Source organism: Conger conger, chromosome 7 (genome assembly GCF_963514075.1).
Source record: "Conger conger chromosome 7, fConCon1.1, whole genome shotgun sequence".
NCBI classification, from domain to species: domain Eukaryota; kingdom Metazoa; phylum Chordata; class Actinopteri; order Anguilliformes; family Congridae; genus Conger; species Conger conger.
This window is the reverse complement of record NC_083766.1, coordinates 53,966,340-53,989,718: the sequence shown is the minus strand read 5'-3', so window position 1 is coordinate 53,989,718 and position 23,379 is coordinate 53,966,340. Positions and strand designations below refer to the sequence as shown.

Sequence of the window (23,379 nt, the reverse complement as noted above, 5' to 3'; positions counted from 1 at the left end):
AATATGTGATTATTACAATTGTGACTGCTTCATAAGCTTTGAGTCCTCACGACAAACATTTATCTTAAGGTTAAATAAAACTTTAGGCGACGATTCGAGGGTGACTGTTACTCAAATCAACTGACGTAATGTCTGAGAATTACTCTACATTACTCTCGCGATATAGCCTACTTTTATTGACAGGTTTAATACATAAATTATATTCGAGGATCTAGTCTTGCTATTAATCCCAAATAATGCATTTCAGTCCGATTAATCTTGTATCGCAAAACATTTTATTGGGTGCGCAACATTGTTTACGCACGATTCATTTGGATGAAGTTCGAACCGATAGCTTTTATTGAATCGATACAAACATGAAATTATGTCTAATCGTACATGTGTTGAAAGTAAAGAGAATTGCAAACCTGAAAAACAGAGATAGGCCACACATTGCCCACCCCTAGTTTACCGCTATTTTCGACCCACTCACCCGTACTCCACGTATTCATGTCCAAATCATATTTTCTAGAATGAAAATTACAGTTGATAATAGGGAAGGACCTGTGCAAGTCGTGTGTCATTGTGTGGGATCTTTATCTCTATTAATTTGTAAATGGGATCAGACAAAAAAAGCTGTCACTTTCGTCCCGGCTCTCCCCTACTTCTGTTCGGAACTGTCTAAATAATTTATCATTCTGGACCTAGCTAAATGTTTTTGTCAACATAAAATACTTTGCTGATGCTTCAAAGACTTGATTGAATTGCAATGTGTACCTACGCCATATAGAGAATTTTAGAACCAATGTGTAACCCTATTAATTTGGGAAATATCCCAAATCCACAATTCATGCCAGTTAGGAGTGCACCAATACCATGTTTAAAGACAGATACCGAATACTGAATAATTAATAACAGTAGTATTGGCCAATACCAGGTACGGATTCCACATCCTGTATATTTCATAAAAAGGCACAGGGAGGCTTGCATGACATTACCTTGTTCCGCTACTCCTATCACAAGCATTAAATTCAGTGTGTTTCACTCGTGGTTTAGCCTCTGGCTTTCTCTGTTTATCACCGTAACTTCTATCAAACTAACCAGTTTGAAGAACACAGAAAGGGAACCTTAGACCTCCTATATTTTTATTAGCTCCGAAAACGTATTTTACATGTACAGTAGGTCTATCTTAAATTAGTTTGGGGGTGCATTCAAACAATTTGTTTGGGTAAAGTTTCTTCATTTTATTAAAGTACAGAAAGTTGCTAATTGTAAAAATGGCAGCTATGACCAAGATTTATGACAACGTTTGATCCTCCTTATGACATATATTACTGTCCTAACCTCATATAAACTGTCAGCATTATTGTTCCAAAAGATAAATATAATATAAACGATAAATTACTAATGTATCAATGACTTGATTGATTTGCATTGTTGACCCAGCCTGCGCCATTTACATTTTAGAACCTGTGTAAAATGCTACTCATTTTGTAAATATGGCAAATCCACAATGCTTACCACTTTAACACGATGCGAATGTTCTGCAGATCTCATTTAGTTCGAATTTTGAATTTTTTACAGTATAAAGGGAGAAGAATGTCCTGGGCTGGACATGACAACATGGGACCTCGGCCTCCTTGCTTGCAGAGCCACTCCAAGCCAACCAACAACTCATGCTACATCATGAACCACAGCACCAGCAAGGAGGCTGCTGAAAACATCATGAGGGACGGCTTCACTCCCTCGAAGGACGGCATGCTGGGGCGCGGCTTGTACCTCAGCCGCGACATTAAGAAAGCCAGCCGCTACCCCCTGTATGTAGCCGAAGGGGACCGCAGGGTCCTAGTGCTCTAAGTGAATGTGGGGAAGGTGAAGAAGATTGACCACCAGAGGCACCCCCTGCAGAAGACCTGGCACGACGCTGGCTATAACACAGCCTGGGTGCCCCCTAACTGTGGCATGGTGCCCAGTGGTCTGGAGGAGGACTGTATCTGGAATCCCCGTAGAATCAAGGTCATCAGGGTTATTTAACCAGAACCATCTTGGGGCTACTGTAACGTACAATAAGGGACATGAGCAGCATATGGTTCTTTGTCAGTTTTACTGTGAGAATCTTTGGGAAATCACAAGTGCTGTTATCCAGGCTGTTAGCAATGACAGTGTAATATTTCCCACCTAGTCTGTCCCTGTACGTGCAATAAATATTAATATTTGAAAAAGTCTGAAGACTAACTTCCGTGGTGCGTTTCTGTTTTGGCAGTATTTAGACTGTGATTCATCCATGGACCTAACTGCGTGACTCATTAATTGAAATGCTGCTGTAGGACCACAGCCTAAATTGTCCAAGTTATTCTTTCTTGTTTTATTTTTCAGTGACAGGGTGACATTGTCATTTGTATACGCAAATGTACACCCAACACATTGTAGGACTTGTCAAAACTGCATCTGTGTTTATTCATAGGTTAGAAAATTGTTGTAATGTCATCTCATGTACATCCTTTGACCTCAAAATCAATTGTATTCAGGGTACAACAAAAGCGAAGGGATTGACCTTGCTGTTCCAATACTTTTAGAGGGGACTGTATATCCTTTTAATGAATTCGGTTGGCTATGAAACAGTGACAAGACTTTTACTTTTTGACCCTTGGACTTTCCTTGAACAACCTGGAATGGTTTCGTTTTCGTTTTTGTCGCAAGCTAATCAGTGTCAAGCGCACAGACCGGGAGCGGTATCTACAAGCATAACTACAAATCTGAAAGGTAACCTCATTCCAGCTATATTTTTTATAGTTTGACGACTTACTTTACAAAATAGCCTCTTTGCGGGTTTATTCTCAAAGAGCTGTGGAGTACTATATTATTTCATTATTTGTTTGGGTGCGAATCTTGAACGCGTAAACTGCATGAAAGTAGGTTTGTCTAATGTATGCAATGCACAAATATGACCATGAATGTGTGTCCTGAAAACTTATGAAGAATCTGGAACTTGTTTTTAGCCATATATTTGCTCATTGTAAAATGTAGGCTGTGAGGAAGTTGATAAAGTTTAGGCAGGAATGCGTCTCTTTATTGCATGATATATTGGAGAGCCGGGTCGAAGGTAATGGACGGCGGAATTTCACGAAAACGATGGGAGAGGCAATGACGTGGGTGCACTATTACTTTTGTCCCGCGACTTATAATTCTTTTGTTACATTTACAGAAAATGACGAGAATTAGAAATAGAAGGCACGGCGAGGTCTATTTTCAACATATGTCCTCGTGGGAACGTTTCTGTGCGCACAAGCGCAAATAAACATGACTTATGCCTTGTGACGCCTTCTAGATTCATAAAAAGGTGAAGTTAACTCATCGTTTGTAGTTCCAGATGTTTCTATTTCTTGCACTTACTTATGTCTATTCCGACACGTTTTTAGGGCTACTTGTTTAAGCCTGGAGTAAAAAAACAGAATACGTTTTATCTTGCAAAACTACTACCGAATGTTTGAAAATTTGTCTACAAATATGTGATCATTACAATTGTGACTGCTTTATAAGCTTTTATTCCTCACGACAAACATTTATCTTCAGGTTTAATAAAACCTTCGGCGACGATTCGAAGGCGACTGTTACAAAAATGAACTGACGTAATGTCTGAGAATTACTGTACAAACATCAGAAACTCACGATATAGCCTACTTTTATTGACAGGTTTAATACATAAATTATATTCGAGGGTCTAGTGTAGCTATTAATCCCAGATAATGCATTTCAGTCCGATTAATCTTGTATCGCAAAACATTTTATTGGTTTACGCACGGTTAATTTGGATGAATTTCGATCTTGTAGCTTTTATTGAATCGATACAAACATGAAATTATGTCTAATCGTACATGTGTTGAAAGTAAACAGAATTACAAACCTGAAAAACAGAGATAGGCCACACATTGCCCACCCCTAGTTTACCGTTACTTTCGACCCAGTCCTGCGTTACTTTCGTCCCACTGGGTAGGGACAAATACAACATTGCAATCGGCTATATCCTAGAATGAAAATTACAGTTGATTATAGCGAAGGTTTTGTGAAGTTGTGTGTCATAAATTATAGGATCTCTATCTCTATTAAGTCCAACTAACCTTAGACTTCTTGTAGGTCTGTCTTAAATGAGTTTGAGGGTGCATTCTGGAAGAGCTGTACATTAGCATACAATATAATTTCATAATTTGTTTGGGTAAAGTTTCTTCATTTTATTAAAGAACAAAAATATGCTCACTGGAAAATGCATGCTATGGCGAAGATTTATGATAAAGTTGATCCAGGAAACTGCTCCGCCATATTGCATATACTACTGTCCTAACCTAAACAGGGAATATTTTTTAACATAATTAAAAAAATTACTAATGTTTCAATGACTTGATTGATTTGCATTGTTAACCCAGCCTGCACCATTTACATTTTAGAACCTGTGTGTAACGCTACTCATTTTGTAAATATACCAAATCCACAATCCATACCACTTTAACACCACATGCATGTTCTACAGATCATTTAGTTAGAACTTATTATTTATTACTGTTTAAAGGGAGAAGAATGTCTTGGGCTGAAAATGACAACATGGCCCCTCGGGTTCCTTGCCCAGAGAGCTACTCTCAGCCTGCCAACAACTCATCCTACATCATGTACCACGGCACCAGTAAGGAGGCTGCCGAAAGCATCAAGAGGAACGGCTTTCACTGCTCAGAGGACGGCATGCTGGGGCCCGGCGTGTACGTCAGCCGTGACATCCAGAAGGCCAGCCGTTACCCCCTAGATCAAGCCGAAAGGAACCACAGGGTCCTGGTGCTCAAAGTGAATGTGGGGAGGGTGAAGAAGATTGACCGCCAGGGGCACCCCCAGCAGAAGACCTGGCATGACGCTGGCTATGACATGGCCTGGGTGCCCCCGAAGTGTGGTATGGTGCGCAGTGGTCTGGAGGAGGACTGTGTCTGGGACCCCAGTAGGATCGTGGTCATCAGGGTTATTGAACCAGAACCACAGCTGAAATTGGTCTGTAACGTACAATAAGGGACATGAGCACCATACAGTTCTTTGTAAGTTTTGCTGTCAGAATCTTTGGGAAATCATAACAAGAGCTATAGATAAGCATAATAAGAGCTGTAATCCAGGCTGTTAGCAATCACAATGTAATATTTCCCACCTAGTCTGTCCCTGTACGTTTGTTTTGATTGTCATAGAACAAGGTTGAAGAAACTACTGTTTTACATGCAATAAATATAAATATTTGAAAAGTCTGAAGACTGACTTCCCTGGTGTGTTTCTGTTTCCGCAGTATTTAGCCTGTGATTCATCCATGGACCTAACTGGGTGACTCATTCATTGAAATGCCGCTATAGGACCACAGCCTAAATTGTGCAAGTTATTCTTTCTTGTTTTATTTTTCAGTGACAGGGAGACATTGTTATTTGTATACGCAAAGGTACATCCAACACATTGTAGGACTTGTCAAAACTGCATCTGTGTTCATTCATAGGTTAGGAAATTGTTGCAATTAATCAATATCAACAATCAATATCCTTGTTAAGATATTCAGCTCTCTGAATACTGAACACAAGTGGTATTGCATGCTAGAAGCCCTCACTTATCCTTCAGATAAAATATATTTTATATGATTTAATGTAATCATTATCATTAGGAATGACAATTATCAATAACATTTTCAAATTCTTTAAAAGGTAAGTCTACCGAAAACTGGTGGAATCAACCAACAAGTCAAAACAAGCTATATCAGATCCTTGGATTAAATGAATGTATTAAGAAGCAGATAGCATGATGAATACAAATCATACAATGTAGGCTCACTACATCCAATTTACAAAACACAACAAGACAATAATTACAAATACCAGAAAAAACAGATAAGCCACACCTTGCCAGAGTATTACCCCAGGAAGCAGCCCCAAAATAAAAAGGGAAATCCTTCTCCTCCAAAGATCCAAATTCTAACACACAAGCCTGTTCCTGCAGCAATCTTAAATACCTTAGCCAGGCTACCCAAGGATGCTTGCCCCTGATTGGGTGATGCTGAGATTAGGTGTAGAAGGAAGTGGGGGGTCATACTAATTTATATCCTGAACTAGCCCATCCAAGAGAACAATGTACTTATTAATTAATTTTACCATATATTGTTGAAAGCATGACTAAGCACCATAATATTATCAAGAAAAGATTCACGGTTTTTGTATCTTTTTAATGACAATGAACATGAATGTGTTAGGAGGTAATCCTGCTCAGGTATTGAATACTACTATGTTCGAAAGGATCACACCATGATACAGTAGCATCAACACAACATCTGTTTACTTGCGCATTCGCGACCTCCTAGACCAGAGCAACACAGATCTATACCTATCACTCAGGCATATGATGATTGCAGCACAGTAGAAAAATGCTATAACTCGATGCATCACTGATAACCCAGTGTACAGACGTTACATTGGCCTGGGGGCGATAACACAGCCAGATGCCCTTGCTTTCAAGGAAAGTAGTGAACTCTGCAGAGACCAGTTGAGGACCGTTGTCGGTGGTGATGGGCTTTGGGAGACCCCAGCAAGAGAAGAGGGAGTCCAGGAAGTCACTTATGACCTGAGAGGTCACAGAGCCGGTAGTGGTGAGCTCTGGCCTTTTGGAGTGTAAGTCGTAGGCAACCGCCAAGAAGCATTGTTGGTGGGGAACCCCATGGATCTCTCCACAGATGTCCAGCTGTAGGTGATCCCAGGGCTGAGACGGCCAGGCAAGAGGTTTCAGGGGTGGGGGAGCCTGGTGGCCAGTCTTGCCACGCTACAGGCCGCCCCTGGATGTAGGTGCAGAGCTGAGAGAGCACAGGGCGGAGGCTTCCTTGAGCTCCTGCAGAGAGGCAGTGGTCTGCAGCCTCACGCTCACTCTGCTGCTCAGTCTGGTCGACGCCGCTCTGGATCTGTGACAGCACAGCCCCTATCGCTGTGGCTGACGCCTCACAGGTCACAAGGGTGGGGCTGGAGATGTCGAAGTGAGTCAGCACTGGGGGTGGAGTAAGTTGCATTTTGAGGGCACGCACAGCATCGCTACATGCCTGAGACCACACCCATGGTTCCTTATGCAGCAGCTGGTGCAAGGGGGCTGTGGTGGCAGAGTACTGAGGGAGGAACTTCAGGCAGTAGCCCGTCATGCCCAGGAAGGAGATGAGCTGAGCGGCTGAACTGGGCTCGGGGCTGGCCTGAATGGCGTCCACGTTGGACTGGAGTGGCGTTATGCCACCTGCTAACATCCGGAACCCCACAAACTCAATGGCTGGCACAGAGAGGACACATTTTTCAGTGTTGACTGTTAGCTTGTGCTTGGCTAGGGCTGCAAAGACCCTGTTGAGTTGCTCATTGTGGATTTAAGTGGTGGGCCCGTGTATGACAACATCGTCCAGATATATGGCCACACCCGATATGCCAGCCAGCACAGACACCATGAAGGCTTCCGGGTGCAGCGAAACACTCCAGCGTGTGTCACAAAAGCAGGGGTTTCTGCTGCTGGGATGGAGAGGCACTTGTAAGCAGCCTTGTCTGAGGTCTAGCTTGGAGAACACCATAGAGCCGTAGCACTGAGCTGTAAGCTCTTCTGAGCTGTCCAGTGGATACTTTTCAGGGATCACTGCTACATTCACTGCATGTAGATCGACACAGACACGCAGGGCTCCTGACATCTTCTTAGCCACCACAAGGTTTAAGACCCAGGGCGAAGCGTCCACTGGCTCAATGATGCCAGCTTCCAGAAGCTGCTGTAGCATGGCCGAGACCCCATCACATAGAGCCAGCGGGATGTGGCCCAGTGGCTGGATAACAGCTGAAACAGTTGTAACAGTTGTAATTGTTATCCAGTTGTAACTGCATAGAACCCCAGCACAGAGAACAGGTCCAGGCCCACCAGGCTCCATTGGCCCCATGGCGGGCAACATGAAAGACTTTTATTGGCTCTATATTGCTGCTCTCTAAGTCTAAAGGAACAAGAAACACATGTCAGTCACATGTTCCAATACTTTTGTTCACCTAAAAATGGGGTGGTCTGATACAAAAGGTGATATGTTCCAAGTTGTTGAGATAAAAATATCAGGAAATAAAATCTGAAATTTGTATCTGTCATCTCATGCACATCCTTGGACCTCAAACTCAATTGTCTTCAGCGTACAAGAAAAGCAAAGGAATTGACCTTGTGGTTCCAATACTTTTGGAGCGGTCTGTATTCCACTTTAACACCACGGGCATGTTCTGCAGATCTCATTTCGGTCAGTCACAGGATTACATTGTTATTTGCATATTTTGCAAAGCTTCATCCAACACTTGGTAAGGCACATTGTGGGATACACCAAATACTTAGTATTACAGTGTAAAACCCCACGCTAAGCCAATGACGGAATTTAGCGAGGGCCGAAGGGGTTTGTGTGCTTGTCCTTCTGGTGTTGCTGGGAGAATATTAGTAGGGTTAATTATTATCCTCCGTCCAAGAACAGAGCACAATTACGTTTAAGAATATACTGGGTCCATTGCCACGGGTCGGATATGGATTGACCTGCCCCATATCCCGCTTACGGCTGGCCTGAAACGGATCAGTACAATTCTTAATATTCTCCGTTCTCAAACGGGGCCATATTGTAAGCTTCATGGTTACTTTAGTCTTATTCGTTTATCTGACTCCATTTAAGATTAGAATTGAGAAATTTGGGTTTGAAACATACGCGAACCTCGGGAGTGATTATACTCGACTCTTACCTGCGCCACCATTACTCAATATATGCTCTCGCGATTAGCATTTATTGCTGAAATCTCAGTTCGGCGGAGAACTCAGAGGGTCTAGCCAACACAATACATGCACTACACTGACATGATAGTTGCGAGGCCCAGGTCGGCGTACATTAAATGGGCTTCTTAGAGCTAATTTGTCAGGAACCAGCGTCGTAACGACCATGGGCTCCCTTTGCACCAAATTACAAGAGCCATGCAATCCTTTTATGGGCCGAACTTGACGGCCTCTCAGCTTAGAACTACCATGAATGTACCAAGCCGCTGATCAGTCGGTCTTTAGTCACCATTTCCTCCTGAGTATTCAGTTGTAATTTAGGCTGAAAAAGGTACAAGATGAATTAGAGTCATGGAGATCACACAAGTTATACGTACAACATGCTGTGTGGGAAGTCGAATACGATCTTCCCAGATTGGTCTGTCTCCCTTGCTTTTATGCCAAATCATACATTTGAAACCAGGCGGCAGTGCCATAAATCAACCTGGAGGGGTGGTCAAATCTGGAATTTAGACCCCAACCCTTGGGGGTTGTTAAGTAGGGAAAATGAGATGATTACCAAGAGAGGACATGCAGGTTTTCCCTTGAGTTACTGAAACTATGGTTTATTAAACTCCATTTAGTATGAAATGTCTCTCATCCGATTCCTTGTATTTACCGGATCACATCCATACCCAACAGATTACCCTTATGTTTTATTATGTTGCAGTTATCATGAAACTTCCCTCCTGATTATCCATTTTAGATGCACTCCCTGTTACCATTACATAAGATTTAATGCAATAATACAAGGATCACATGGACAATGTTTTCAAGGTTTTACCGGGTCTATTTACTATCTCAATAGCGGTTTTGAATATTTAATCTAGGAGAGCAGTCACCGGTGTAATGACAGCAGTGCCCAAATGAGGGCACTGTGGCATTGTCCAGAGTCTTCCCCCTTGGAAGTGACCAGGTATGGGGTCACAGGGAGGTCACCAATGTTCTGGAGGATTCTTTTCCCATGACCCAACGGCCCTTGGACCACTCATACATATCCCTTATCTTTGCCCGAAACTCCCCAAAAGGTAGTCTAAACAGCATTGACCAGAAACCCCAGCTCTCAGGCCCCTCACAAATGGCAGCCCTTCCTGACCTTAACCACTACGCTACAGGCCGCCCCATCATATCTATGAATGCTGTAGTTGGGAGTTTTCATGATAACTGCATTATGCTGTAAATATGTATTTGTGCCTCTCATGGTAATATACCTTTTGGATAAACCTGATTTGGGTGAATTAAAGGAAAGGAGACACAACCCCAGATTACGAGGTTTCTTCTCCTTATCTCCGAAATCCAGGCCTTAGTTCTTGACCCTAAAAGTGAGTCACCCATCTGTAATTTACCGCCAACCCCCACTAGGCAATGGTCAGGGGGCTAAAACACATGGCTTCTACAGAGACAGCTTTCGCCCAGTTTCCCCTCGGCTCCTGAATGGTTATGATATCAAAGGTAGACTGTTACAAAAACTAGACCATTACACCAGTCGCACTGAACCAATCAGAATAACACCAAACATTACTATATTCTGACCTGGGATTATCATGAAACATCTTCATGCCATCTCCAGTATTCCTGTGCTCTAACCCTGAAGGAATGTGGGGGCCCAGCAAGACTCCTCCAGGAATCCTTCTCTAACTCTCCCCCACAGGCATGTGTGCCAAAAGGTGGGGGCTAACAATGTATGCTCCGGGAGGGGGAAGTCAGCAAGCTGACCAGCGCATGACACCAAATGATACTTATGACTGTCTTACAGATTCCCCCCTTGGCCCTGTGGGACAAACAACACAGTTCCAAGGGGTCACTGTGAAAGTCGTGGCTGTACAGGTAATTCCCTGCGGATGCTTGGGGTCTCAATCCTGACAGTGTTGGCACCTGCAGGGGGCTGAGCACCGAAGCAGCAGGGGTAGAGGATTTTAGGGAGTGGATGAGGCTGGTGATGACGGACCCTTAGAACACCCAGTCTCACCAGTCCCACCATATGTAGGGATCCTGGGCAGAGCTGGTAGAGGAGCTAGCCCTAGACGACCCGTTGCACCAGGTCCATTAGGTCAGGCAGAGACGCATACTGCATACTGTCCAGAAATAGTGTCCTTCCACCTCCAGCGGAATTCTCCTCAGAACGCAGATCTGACCCAGTCCTCAATCACTTCCAGTTGATCAAGTGACTCGCTGGACGGGTCAGACCTTCATGCGTGAAGGAGCTCATCTCGCTATGACGTACTACTGTGGGTGAGACACCTGGACGATCTCAGCATGACCATACAAAAACTGAACACTAATACATTTGGTACAAAATGGGAAAATATTGTTAGACATATAATCATGGCAAGATGTTTCATGACAACCAGTGCGAGTGGTGAATATGGTCTTCATGTCCCTTAAAGTGATATGCACCAATAACGGTGATCTAATTTCAATACCTGATTCTTCACTACTACGCAGGTTGAGCGTATGGTAGTGGAATTTAGATAGACCTGTTTTAGGTGAATCAAAGAAAAAGAAACCAAGAATTCAATACAGACAGTACAACTACTTATGATAAACATACACACAATACATACATACACTAATGAGGTGGATAATTATTGAATATTTTATCTTTGTTCTGACACAATCCACCTATGCCAGTCTAAGGCTTCATTGAACTCCCTTACGACATGACTAGGGTTCTTGTGCAGTCAAAAGTCCAGAATCTCATGCTGGCAGCAGCAAACCAACACTTGGCATATGTTCTGCAGGCTAAGACACGCCTGATGGTATGGGTCTGATTGACAAGTGAACGGCTGATAGAAAAGAGTGCCTGCTCTTCAGATCTAACAGCCGTGAATATATTTTTTGTAAACTATTAATGATATGTTTGAGACCAGTGAGTACTCAGAAACTAAATTATCGAGCTGTGCCTGTAGCCATGCATACTTCTAGATTGCAGTATATTGCATGCAGAACAGAATGCTGGGAAGGTTAAAACTAACATATACCAAACACAAGATGTATAATGCAGATATTTGCTTCAAAATCTAAACATTTATGCAGGGTGAATGTCTGCATAAATCTGCAATCAAATTAAAGAATTGATCAAAAACAATACATCAAAACAAAACGAGTGTAAGACCAGTGAACCTGCACTCTCAATGGTTTATCTTGAGGGTGCAGGTTCACTGGTCTTACAACAAGAAACACCACAGGTGACAAAGACTTAGGGAAGGAGAGACAAAACGAGCAAAGGGAGCAGTGGGAGCTGTGAGGGGGCAGTGAGGAACTGAGAAGTTTGAAACTGTGGGGGGAGTAGAATGACCCAGAGACGAGTCCTTGCCAGAAAATGACCCCCCTTGCTAGGGTTTATGCCCAGAGATGTAAATAAGAGGAGGATTTTTTTCATTTGGAACGCCTTCCAAAATATAGGCTAAGCCAATTCAGTGTTACTGGGCTATAAAGACCTCTCCTGTTGTAAACATCTCACCGTATAGGCACAGATGCCACAGGTCACTGTAAATCAGAGAAAACTTTAAAAGGTTCATTTCATAGCATTAACTAGTTTATCTAAGGTCTAGAAAATATTCTAATATATATATTTTGTGTTAGTAGGAGAAACCACACAAACATACAATTAGATTTAAGTACACACATGCCTCAGTTAATCTAACTGACATCCAAGTAAGTAGGCTAGTGTTATTAACTAACAGTTCCTACATGGCATGCACAGACATGCAGTATAGCGTATATAATAATATAAATTCACAGTGGTGCAGCTAGAGCACACAAAGTGAAGCAGAAGAAACTGATATGGTGCACCAAGATGCACTATACATTTGGCCTATGCCTAAATAATTAAATTTATCCTAGGATAAATGATGTAATCAGGGAATTCATCCTTTTTATTAAGGATGTATCCCTACTAGGGCAAAGTTTATTTGACATTTACTACAGAACATTTGGTATATTTAACTATCCATGCCAATAACAAATATATATAAATAAACTATAGCCTATGTATTTAATTACAAGTATACAACTGTTGCCAATACAGGTAGCACATGCCAGAGGACTCAGTTTCCAGCAGCTCAGAAAGACAGAAATTCTGTGAGGCGACACCCGACACCAGTCTCAGAGGTCTAGACATAGGCACCACGTGACCGCACACATATATGTATTATTAATCAACTTTCAAAACATACCAGTTCTTAAGCCACTCATCCCTTCACACAGTTCTATACACTTTTACCTTCTCTGTGACATGCTTGTTTGCAAACCTGTTGCTACCGGAGCCTACTTGCTCTTTAAGCTAATAGCCACAGCAACACAGCGCAGTAACAAAACATGCACATCAACATTTATCTCTCTTTGCCTTCTCCAAAATGACGTTACATACCCTGAGAGGTAGTAACCTGCAAATATGACCGGATTCTACGGTCCCAGCCCTGTCCGGGATATGTCGATCCCCTAAACAGTGTAGATGCAGTAAAATAACATGAAGAAAAACCACACAACCGCGGTAGCGGGTATCATGCCGGGTTGCACAGCAACACCAGAAGGACAAGGACGCAAAACCCCCTTCGGCCCTCGCTAAATTCCGTCATTGGGTTAGCGTGGAGTTTTACAACAGTAAAAAACTGTAGGATGGGAATGAAAAGTAATATTTGTGAAAATGTGGAATTATATGATCCTTGATAGGGTACAGAAAGGACACAATTTGTATATGTGTTTTAGCTCTGGGAGTCTTGCCCATAAGCATGAATGCTTGCATTTGTGAATATTTAATAAAACAGTATTTGTTCATTTGAGTTCAGTTTAGTAGAAAGATCCAGTATGTAGCTATTACGGTCACCCATGAAATGAGCATATTAATTTACAATAGACTGCATAACTAGAGGTCCGTAAACAGAAGTAATGAATCTACTGGTAGCCTGCTTTTCAAGTAATTTGCTGCCACCTACTGCCTTCCTGGTCAGTCAAATGAAGAAACATTAGAACTTCCATCCATCCATCATCTTAACCCGCTTATCCTGAACAGGGTCGCAGGGGGGCTGGAGCCTATCCCAGCATGCATTGGGCGAAAGGCAGGAATACACCCTGGACAGGTCGCCAGTCCATCGCAGGGCACACACCATTCACTCACACACTCATACCTACGGGCAATTTAGACTCTCCAATCAGCCTAACGTGCATGTCTTTGGACTGTGGGAGGAAACCGGAGTACCCGGAGGAAACCCACGCAAACACGGGGAGAACATGCAAACTCCGCACAGAGAGGCCCCGGCCGACGGGGATTCGAACCCAGGACCTCCTTGCTGTGAGGCGGCAGTGCTACTCACTGCGCCATCCGTGCCGCCGCATTAGAACTTCACTTCACGATATTCAGTTCTCTTTTAAGACTCATTAAAAACATTCATATGGGGTATTTACAAAAAAAGGGTCATTGTGACTGTAAATGAGATATAAATGCAGATAGTGTTTATAAGTGTTGCAGAAAGGCATTTTGATTATGTGTCCTGATGCCCATGCCAACAAAGTGTTACTCGACATAAAATTTGTGTACAAATCTAAAGAAGGAAGAAACACCGGGTGGTGTCGTTTCCCCTAAGTTAACGCCTTTTCTTTCCTGTCAAATAAAATACGCTCTGTCGCAAGTTAACCAGTGTCAAGCGCACGGAGACGGAGCGTGATCTACAAGAATAACTACAAATCTGGAAGGTAACCTCACTCCTGCCATATTTTTTTATTAGTTTGACGACTTACTTTACAAGTAGCCTACAGTAGGTCTGTGTTTGGGGGGTTATTCACAAAGAGCTGTGGAGTACTATATTGTTTCATAATTTGTTTGGGTGCGAGTAGGTTGAGTAGGTTTGCCTAATGTATTCAAGGCACGTGTTGACCAAAATGTGACCATGTCCGTGTCCTGAAAACTTATGAAGAATCTTGAACTTGGTTTTTAGCCGTATCTTTGGTCGTTGGAGAATGAAAGCTATGGGCAAAGTTTAGGAAAGAATGCACCTCTTTATTGCATAATTTAGGGGAGAGTCGGGTCGAAAGTCAATTGCTGCAATTTCGTGGTTACTACAGATAACAGTGAATGAGCTTCATCCAAAATTTCGGCGCCATCGGAAGTCGTTCTGATCTACTAGTCGTTCGGATCTACCATCTGAAAACTTTTTTGCGCGAGTTAAAAGTAAAAAATGTCTTTTTTTATAGTAGAATTGTGTTTACTCGTTTAAGTTAGGAAACATCTGTAATTGTCTTCACACATCTAGTGAGTAAATGATAGCAGAGGTTGCAAGTTTCATGTTAGCAAGTCTTGGATCCACGTTCCATGGAGGGACTAAAGTAGCACTATTTCGTTTCGCGATATTTACTTTTATAATTATGATTTTATAATTACTTATAATGCATTTTCTTTTGTTATATTTATAGAAAATGACGAGAATTAGAATTAGTAAGACATAGAGAGGTATCTTTTCAACGGAGACATATGTGCTAGTGTGAAAGCTATCTGTGCGGACAAGCGCAGATAAACATGGCTTATGCCATGTGACGCTTTCTAGATTTATAAAACATAAGCAACAAACATTTATCTTCAGGTTTAATAAAACGTTAGGCAACGATTCGAAGGTGACTGTTACGAAAATCAACTGACATAATGTCTGAGAATTACTGTATAAACATCAGAAACTCACGACATAGCCTACTTTTATTTACAGGTTTAATACATGAATTATATTCGAGGATCTAGTGTAGCTATTAATCCCAAATAATGCATTTCAGTACGATTAATCTTGTTTCGCAAAACATTTTATTGGTTGCGCACGGTTAATTTGGATGAATTTCGAACCTATAGCATTTATTGAATCGACACAAACATGAAATTATGTCTAATCGTACATGTGTTGAAAGTAAAGAGAATTCCAATCCCCAAAAACAGAGATAGGACACACATTGCGCACCCATAGTTTACCGTTACTTTCGACCCACTCTTATGTTACTTTCGTTCAGCTGGGTAGGGACAAAAGTAACATTGCGCTCGGCCCGTTCTCCACGTATTCATGTCAAAATCATATATTCTAGAATGAAAATTACAGTTGAAAATAGGGAAGGACCTGTGCAAGCTGTGTGTCATTGTGTAGGATCTCTATCTCTATTCATTTGTAAATGGGATCAGACAAAAAAGCGTTCGGCTCTCCCTTACCTCTGTTCTAAACTCAGATAAACTGCTTAAATAATATATAATTCTGGACCTAGCTAAATGTTTTTGTCAACATAAAATACTTTGCTGATGCTTCAAAGACTTGATTGAATTGCAATGTGTACCTATGCCATATAGAAAAGAAAACTTATTTTACATGTATAGTAGGTCTATCTTAAATGAGTTTGGGGGTGCATTCTGGAACAGTTGTGCAGTCGCATACAATAATATATCATAATTTGTTTGGGTAAAGTTTCTTAATTTTATTAAAGTACAGAAAGTTGCTAATTGTAAAAATGGCAGCTATGACCAAGATTTGAGACAAGGTTTCATCCTCCTTATTGCATATAATACTGTCCTAACCTCATGCAAACTGTCAGCATTATTGTTCCGAAAGATTTTTTTAAATACAGTATAAACTATAAATTACTAATGTATCAATGACTTGATTGATTTGTGTTGTTGACCCAGCCTGCGCCATATACATTTTAGAACCCGTGTGTAACGCTACTCATTTTAGAAATATCGCAAAATCCACAATCCATACCATTTTAACAGCATGGGCATGTTCTGCAGATCTCATTTAGTTAGCATTTTGAATTATTTACAGTATAAAGGGAGAAGAATGTCCTGGGCTGGAGATGACAACATGGGCCCTGGACCTCTTTGCCTGCCGAGCCACTGCAAGCCAACCAAAAACTCATGCTACATTATGTACCACGGCACCAGCAAGGAGGCTGCTGAAAGCATCATGAGGAACGGCTTCAATCCCTCAATAGACGGCATGCTGGGGCGCGGCGTGTACCTCAGCCGCGACATCCAGAAAGCCAGCCGCTACCCTCTGAATTTAGCCAATGCGGACCGCAGGGTCCTGGAGCTCAAAGTGAATGTGGGGAGGGTGAAGAAGACTAATCGCCAGGGGCACCCCCTGCAGAAGACCTGGCACTATGCTGGCTATAACACAGCCTGGGTGCCCCCTAACTGTGGCATGGTGCCCAGTGGTGAGGAGGAGGACTGTGTCTGGAATCCCCATAGAATCAAGGTCATCAGGGTCATCAGGGTTATTTAACCATTGTTATTCTACTGTAACGTAAAATAAGGGACATGACACCATACGGTTCTTTGTAAGTTTTACTGTCAGAATCTTTGGGAAATCATAAATGCTGTAATCCAGGCTGTTAGCAATGACAGGGTAATATTTCCTGCCTAGTCTGTCCCTGTACATTTGTTTCGACTGTCATAAAACAAGGTTGAAGAAATTGCTGTTTTACATGCAATAAATATACATATTTGAAATGTCTGAAGACTGACTTCCCTGGTGTGTTTCTGTTTCCGCAGTATTTACCGTGATTCACCCATGGACCTAACTGGGTGACTCATTCACTGAAATGCCGCTATAGGACCACAGCCTAAATTGTGCAAGTTATTCTTTCTTGTTTTATTTTTCAGTGACAGGGTGACATTGTTATTTGTATACGCACAGGTTCATCCAACACATTGTAGGACTTGTCAAAACTGCATCTGTGTTCATTCATAGGTTAGGAAATTGTTGTAATGAATCAATATCAACAATATCCTTGTTAAGATATTCAGCTCTCTGAATACTGAACACAAGTGGTATTGCATGCTAGAACCCCTCACTTATCCTTCAAAGAAAATATATTTTATATGATTTAATTTAATCATTATCATTAGGAATGACAATTATCAATAACATTTTCTAATTCTTTAAAAGGTCAGTCTACCGAAAACTGGTGGAATCAACCAACAAGTCAAAACAAACTATGTCAGATCCTTGGATTAAATGAACGTATTAAGACAACCAGTCATTTACCTTAACCACTACGCTACAGGCTGCCCCTGGATGTAGGTGCAGAGCTGAGAGAGCACAGGGCGGAGGCTTCCTTGAGCTCCTGCAGAGAGACAGTGGTCTGCAGCCTCACACTCACCCACTGAGTACCGCTGCTCAGTCTGGTCGACGCCTCTCTGGATCTGTGACAGCACAGCCCCTATCACTGTGGCTGACGCCTCACAGGTCACAAGGGTGGGGCTGGAGATGTCGAAGTGAGTCAGCACTGGGGGAGAAGTTCGCTCTGGATAAGAGCGTCTGCCAAATGCCAATAATGTAATGTAATGTAATGTCAGGGATTACTGCCTTATTCACTGCATGTAGATCGACACAGACACGCAGGGCTCCTGACATCTTCTTAGCCACCACGAGGCTTGAGACCCAGGGCGAAGCGTCAACTGGCTCAATGATGCCAGGTTCCAGAAGCTGGTGTAGCATGGCCGTGACCCCATCACATAGAGCCAGCGGGATGTGGCCCAGTGGCTGGATAACAGTTGTAACAGTTGTAACAGTTGAACTGTTTTCCAGTTGTAACTGCATAGAACCCCAGCACAGAGAACAGGTCCAGGCCCATCAGGCTCCATTGGCCCCATGGCGGGCAACATGAAAGACTTTTATTGGCTCTATATTGCTGCTCTCTAAGTCTAAAGGAACAAGAAACACATGTCAGTCACATGTTCCAATACTTTTGTTCATCTAAAAATGGGGTGGTCTGATACAAAAGGTGATAGGTTCCATGTTGTTTAAAACATTTAGATAAAAATACCAGGAAAAAAAAGTTGAAATTCAGATCGGGCATCTCATGTACATCCTTGGACCTCAAACTCAATTGTCTTCAGGGTACAAGAAAAGCAAAGGAATTGACCTTGTGGTTCCAATACTTTTGGAGCGGTCTGTATTCCACTTTAACACCACGGGCATGTTCTGCAGATCTCATTTCGGTCAGTCACAGGATTACATCCTTATTTGCATATGTTTTGCAAAGCTTCATCTAACACTTGGTAAGACACATTGTAGGCTATTCCAAATACTTAGTATTACAGTAAAAAACTGTAGGATGGGAATGAAAAGCAACATTTGTGAAAATGTGGAATTATATGATCCTTGATAGGGTACAGAAAGGACACAATCTGTGTTTTAGCTCTGGGAGTCTTGCCCATAAGCGTGAATGCTTACTTTTGTGAATATTTAATTTAACAGTATTTGTTCATTTAAGTTCAGTTTAGTAGAAAGATCCAGTATGTAGCTATTACGGTCACCCATGAAATTAGCATATTAATTTACAATAGACTGCATAACTCGAGGTCCGTAAACAGAAGTAATGAATCTTCTGGTCGCCTCCTTTTCAAGTGATTTGCTGCCACCTATTGCCTGGCTGGTCAGTCAAATGAACATTAGAACTTGTGATTCACGATATCCTCTTAACTTCAAAGACTCATTCAAAAACATTCATATGGAGTATTTACAAAAAACGGTTCATTGTGACTGTAAATTAGATATAAATGCAGATGTGTTTATAGGAGTTGCATAAAGGCACATGGCATTTTGATTGTGTGTCCTGATGCCCATGCCAACAAACTGATACTCTGAATAAAATGTGTGCACATGTAAATGACCATAAAAGGATCTACACCCCCCCCCCCCGTCTAAAGAAGAAAGAAACGCCGGGTGGTTTCGTTTTCGCCGAAGTTAACGCCCATATTTCCTGTCGAATCAAATACGCTTTGTCGCAAGTTAACCAGTGTCAAGCGCACGGAGACGGAGCGTGATCTACAAGAATAACTACAAATCTGGAAGGTAACCTCACTCCTGCCATATTTTTTTTCATTAGTTTGACGACTTACTTTACAAGTAGCCTACAGCAGGTCTGTGTTTGGGGGGTTATTCGCAAAGAGCTGTGGAGTACTATATTGAACGCGTAAATTAATTGGAAAGAAGGTTTGCCCAATGTAATCAATGCACGTGTTGACCAAAATGTGACCATGAATGTGTGTCCTGAAAACTTATGAAGAATCTTGAACTTGGTTTTTAGCCGTATATTTGGTCGTTGGAGAATGGAAGCTAGGGCTATGTTCATAAAGTTTAGGCAAGAATGCACCTCTTTATTGCATAATATAAGGGAGAGCCAGGTAGAAAGTCATGGAGGGCGAAAGTAACGTGGGTATTTTCACGAAAACGATGGGAGCTGCAATTTCGTGGTTACTACAGATAACAGTGAATGAGCTTCATCCAAAATTTCGGCGCCATCGGAAGTCGATCAAAATCAAAACAAACATAGAATTATGTCTAATAGTACATATGTTGTAAATATAAAATACGTTGCTGATTCTAACCTCAGGAAAACTGCTGACATTATTGTTTTGTAAAGATTTTGTAAAATACAAAAAAATTATGAATGACGAATGTATCAATGACTTGATTGATTTGCGTTGTTAACCCAGCCTGCACCATTTACATTTTAGAACCTGTAGGAATGGCTTTCGCTGCTCAGAGGACGGCATGCTGGGGCCCGGGGTGTACGTCAGCCGTGACATCCAGAAAGTAGCCGAAAGGAACCACAGGGTCCTGGAGCTTAAAGTGAATGTGGGGAGGGTGAAGAAGATTGACCCCCAGCAGAAGAACTGGCATGACGCTGGCTATGACATGGCCTGGGTGCCCCCTAAGTGTGGTATGGTGCCCAGTGGTCTGGAGGAGGACTGTGTCTGGGACCCCAGTAGGATCGAGGTCATCAGGGTTATTGAACCAGAACCACAGCCGCAATTGGGCTGTAACTTACAATAAGGGACATGAGCACTATACAGTTCTTTGTAAGTTTTGCTGTAAGAATCTTTGGGAAATCATAACAGCTGTAATCCAGGCTGTTAGCAATCATGATGTAATATTTCCCACCTAGTCTGTCCCTGTACGTTTGTTTTGATTGTCATAAAACAAGGTTGAAGAAACTACTGTTTTACATGCAATAAATATAAATATTTGAAAAGTCTGAAGACTGACTTCCCTGGTGTGTTTCTGTTTCCGCAGTATTTAGCCTTTGATTCACCCATGGACCTAACTGGGTGACTCATTCATTGAAATGCTGCTGTAGGACCACAGCCTAAATTGTGCAAGTTATTCTTTCTTGTTTTATTTTTCAGTGACAGTGTGACATTATTTGTATCCGCAAAGGTACATCCAACACATTGTAGGACTTGTCAAAACTGCATCTGTGTTTATTCATAGGTTAGAACATTGTTGTAATTAATCATTATCAACAATCAATATCCTTGTTAAGGTATTCAGCTCTCTGAATACGGAACACAAGTGGTATTTCATGCTAGAACCCCTCACTTATCCAAAATATATTTTATATGATTTAATTTAATCCTCATCATTAGGAATGACAATTATCAATAACATTTTCTAATTCTTTAAAAGGTCAGTCTACCGAAAACTGGTGGAATCAACCAACAAGTCAAAACAAACTATATCAGATCCTTGAATTAAATGAATGTATTAAGAAGCAGGTAGCATGATGAATAAAAAACATACATTCTTTATTGAATGTAGGCTCGCTACATCCAATTTACAAAACACAACAAGACAATAATTACAAATACCAGAAAAAACAGATAAGCCAGACCTTGCCAGAGTATTACCCCAGGAAGCAGCCCCAAAATAAAAAGGGAAATCCTTCTCCTCCAAAGATCCAAATTCTAACACACAAGCTTGTTCCTGCAGCCATCATAAATACCTCAGCCAGGCTACCCAATGATACTTACCCCTGATTGGGTGATGCTGAGTTTAGGTGTAGAAGGAAGTGGGGGGTCATACTAATTTATATCCTGAACTAGCCCATCCAAGAGAACAATGTACTTATTAATTAATTTTACCATATATTGTTGAAAGCAGGACTAAGCACCATTATATTATTCAGAAAAGATTCACGGTTTTTGTATCTTTTTAATGACAATGAACATGAATATTCACGCTCACGACTGCTGTCTGTCCTGGTCCCATGGTGGTGGACTGACCTCCCGGTGAATGTCAGAACAGCAGAGTCTCTGACCTCCTTCAAGCGCAGACTGAAGACCCATCTCTTCAGGCTACACCTTTCCATCCCCAATTCACAATCACTGTGATTAGCCTTAGACCGTAATGGCACTTATGTATAGATATCGTTACTTGTATAGGTACTGTTGTTTTTATTGGCTGTTGTTGTATTCTAGCTGCCAACAGTGGTATGCTAGTTTGAATGTTGATTGTACTCTTCAAGGGTTCTGAATTTCTGTATGTTTACACTAGGACTCGGAACTGTACTGTCCTCTCAGGTCTACTTTTGCACTTGTTCTTGTGATTGATTTGCACTTTGTTGTACGTCGCTCTGGATAAGAGCGTCTGCTAAATGCCACGTAATGTAATGTAATGTAATGTAATGTATCCTGCTCAGGTATTGAATACTACTATGTTCGAAAGGATCACGCCATGACACAGTAGCATCAACACAACATCTGTTTACTTACGCATTCACGACCTCCTAGACCAGAGCAACACAATTCTATACCTATCACTCAGGCATATGATGATTGCAGCACAGTGGAAAAATGCTATAACTGGATGCATCACTGATAACCCAGTGTACAGACGTTACATTGGCCTGGGGGCGATAACACAGCCAGATGCCCTTGCTTTCAAGGTAAGTAGTGAACTCTGCAGAGACCATTTGAGGACCGTTGTCGGTGGTGATGGGCTTTGGGAGACCCCAGCAAGAGAAAAGGGAGTCCAGGAAGTCTCTTATGACCTGAGAGGTCACAGAGCCGGTAGTGGTGAGCTCTGGCCATTTGGAGTGTAAGTCGTAGGCAACCGCCAAGAAGCGTTGTTGGTGGGGAACCCCATGGATCTCCCCACAGATGTCCAGCTGTAGGTGATCCCAGGGCTGAGACGGCCAGCCAAGAGATTCCAGGGGTGGGGGAGCCTGGTGGCCAGTCTTGCCACGCTACAGGCAACGTGAAATTGAAAATGAAAACGTGGAATTATGTGATCCTTGAACAGAAGGAACACAATTTTTATTTTTTTTTAAAACAAACAAACAAAAAAAAACATTGTTTTAGGTATGGGAATTTTGCCCATAATTGTGAATGTTTGCATTTGTGAATATTTAATAAAACAGTATTTGTGAATTTAAGTTTAGTTTAGTAGAAAGATCCAGTATGTAGCTATTACGGTCACCCATGAAATTAGCATATTAATTTACAATAGACTGCATAACTAGAGGTCTGTAAAAAGAAGCAACGAATCTACTGGTAGCCTGCTTTTCAAGTGATTTGCTGCCACCTACTGCCTGGCTGGTCAGTCAAATGAAGACACATTAGAACTTGTGATTCACGATATTCAGTTCTCTTTTAAGACTCATTAAAAACATTCATATGGGGTATTTACAAAAAAAGGATAGTGTTTATAAGTGTTGCAGAAAGGCATTTTGATTATGTGTCCTGAAGCCCATCCCAACAAAGTGTTAGTCGACATAAAATGTGTGTACAAATCTAAAGAAGGA

The 23,379-nt window shown here is 41.8% G+C and overlaps 1 pseudogene; it reads left to right on the top strand.

Annotated features, from left to right (window-relative positions):
• Window positions 1–1,578: 1,578 nt before the first annotated feature.
• Window positions 1,579–20,630, top strand: LOC133133354 (uncharacterized; annotated as a pseudogene).
• The last annotated feature ends 2,749 nt before the right edge of the window (window positions 20,631–23,379 follow it).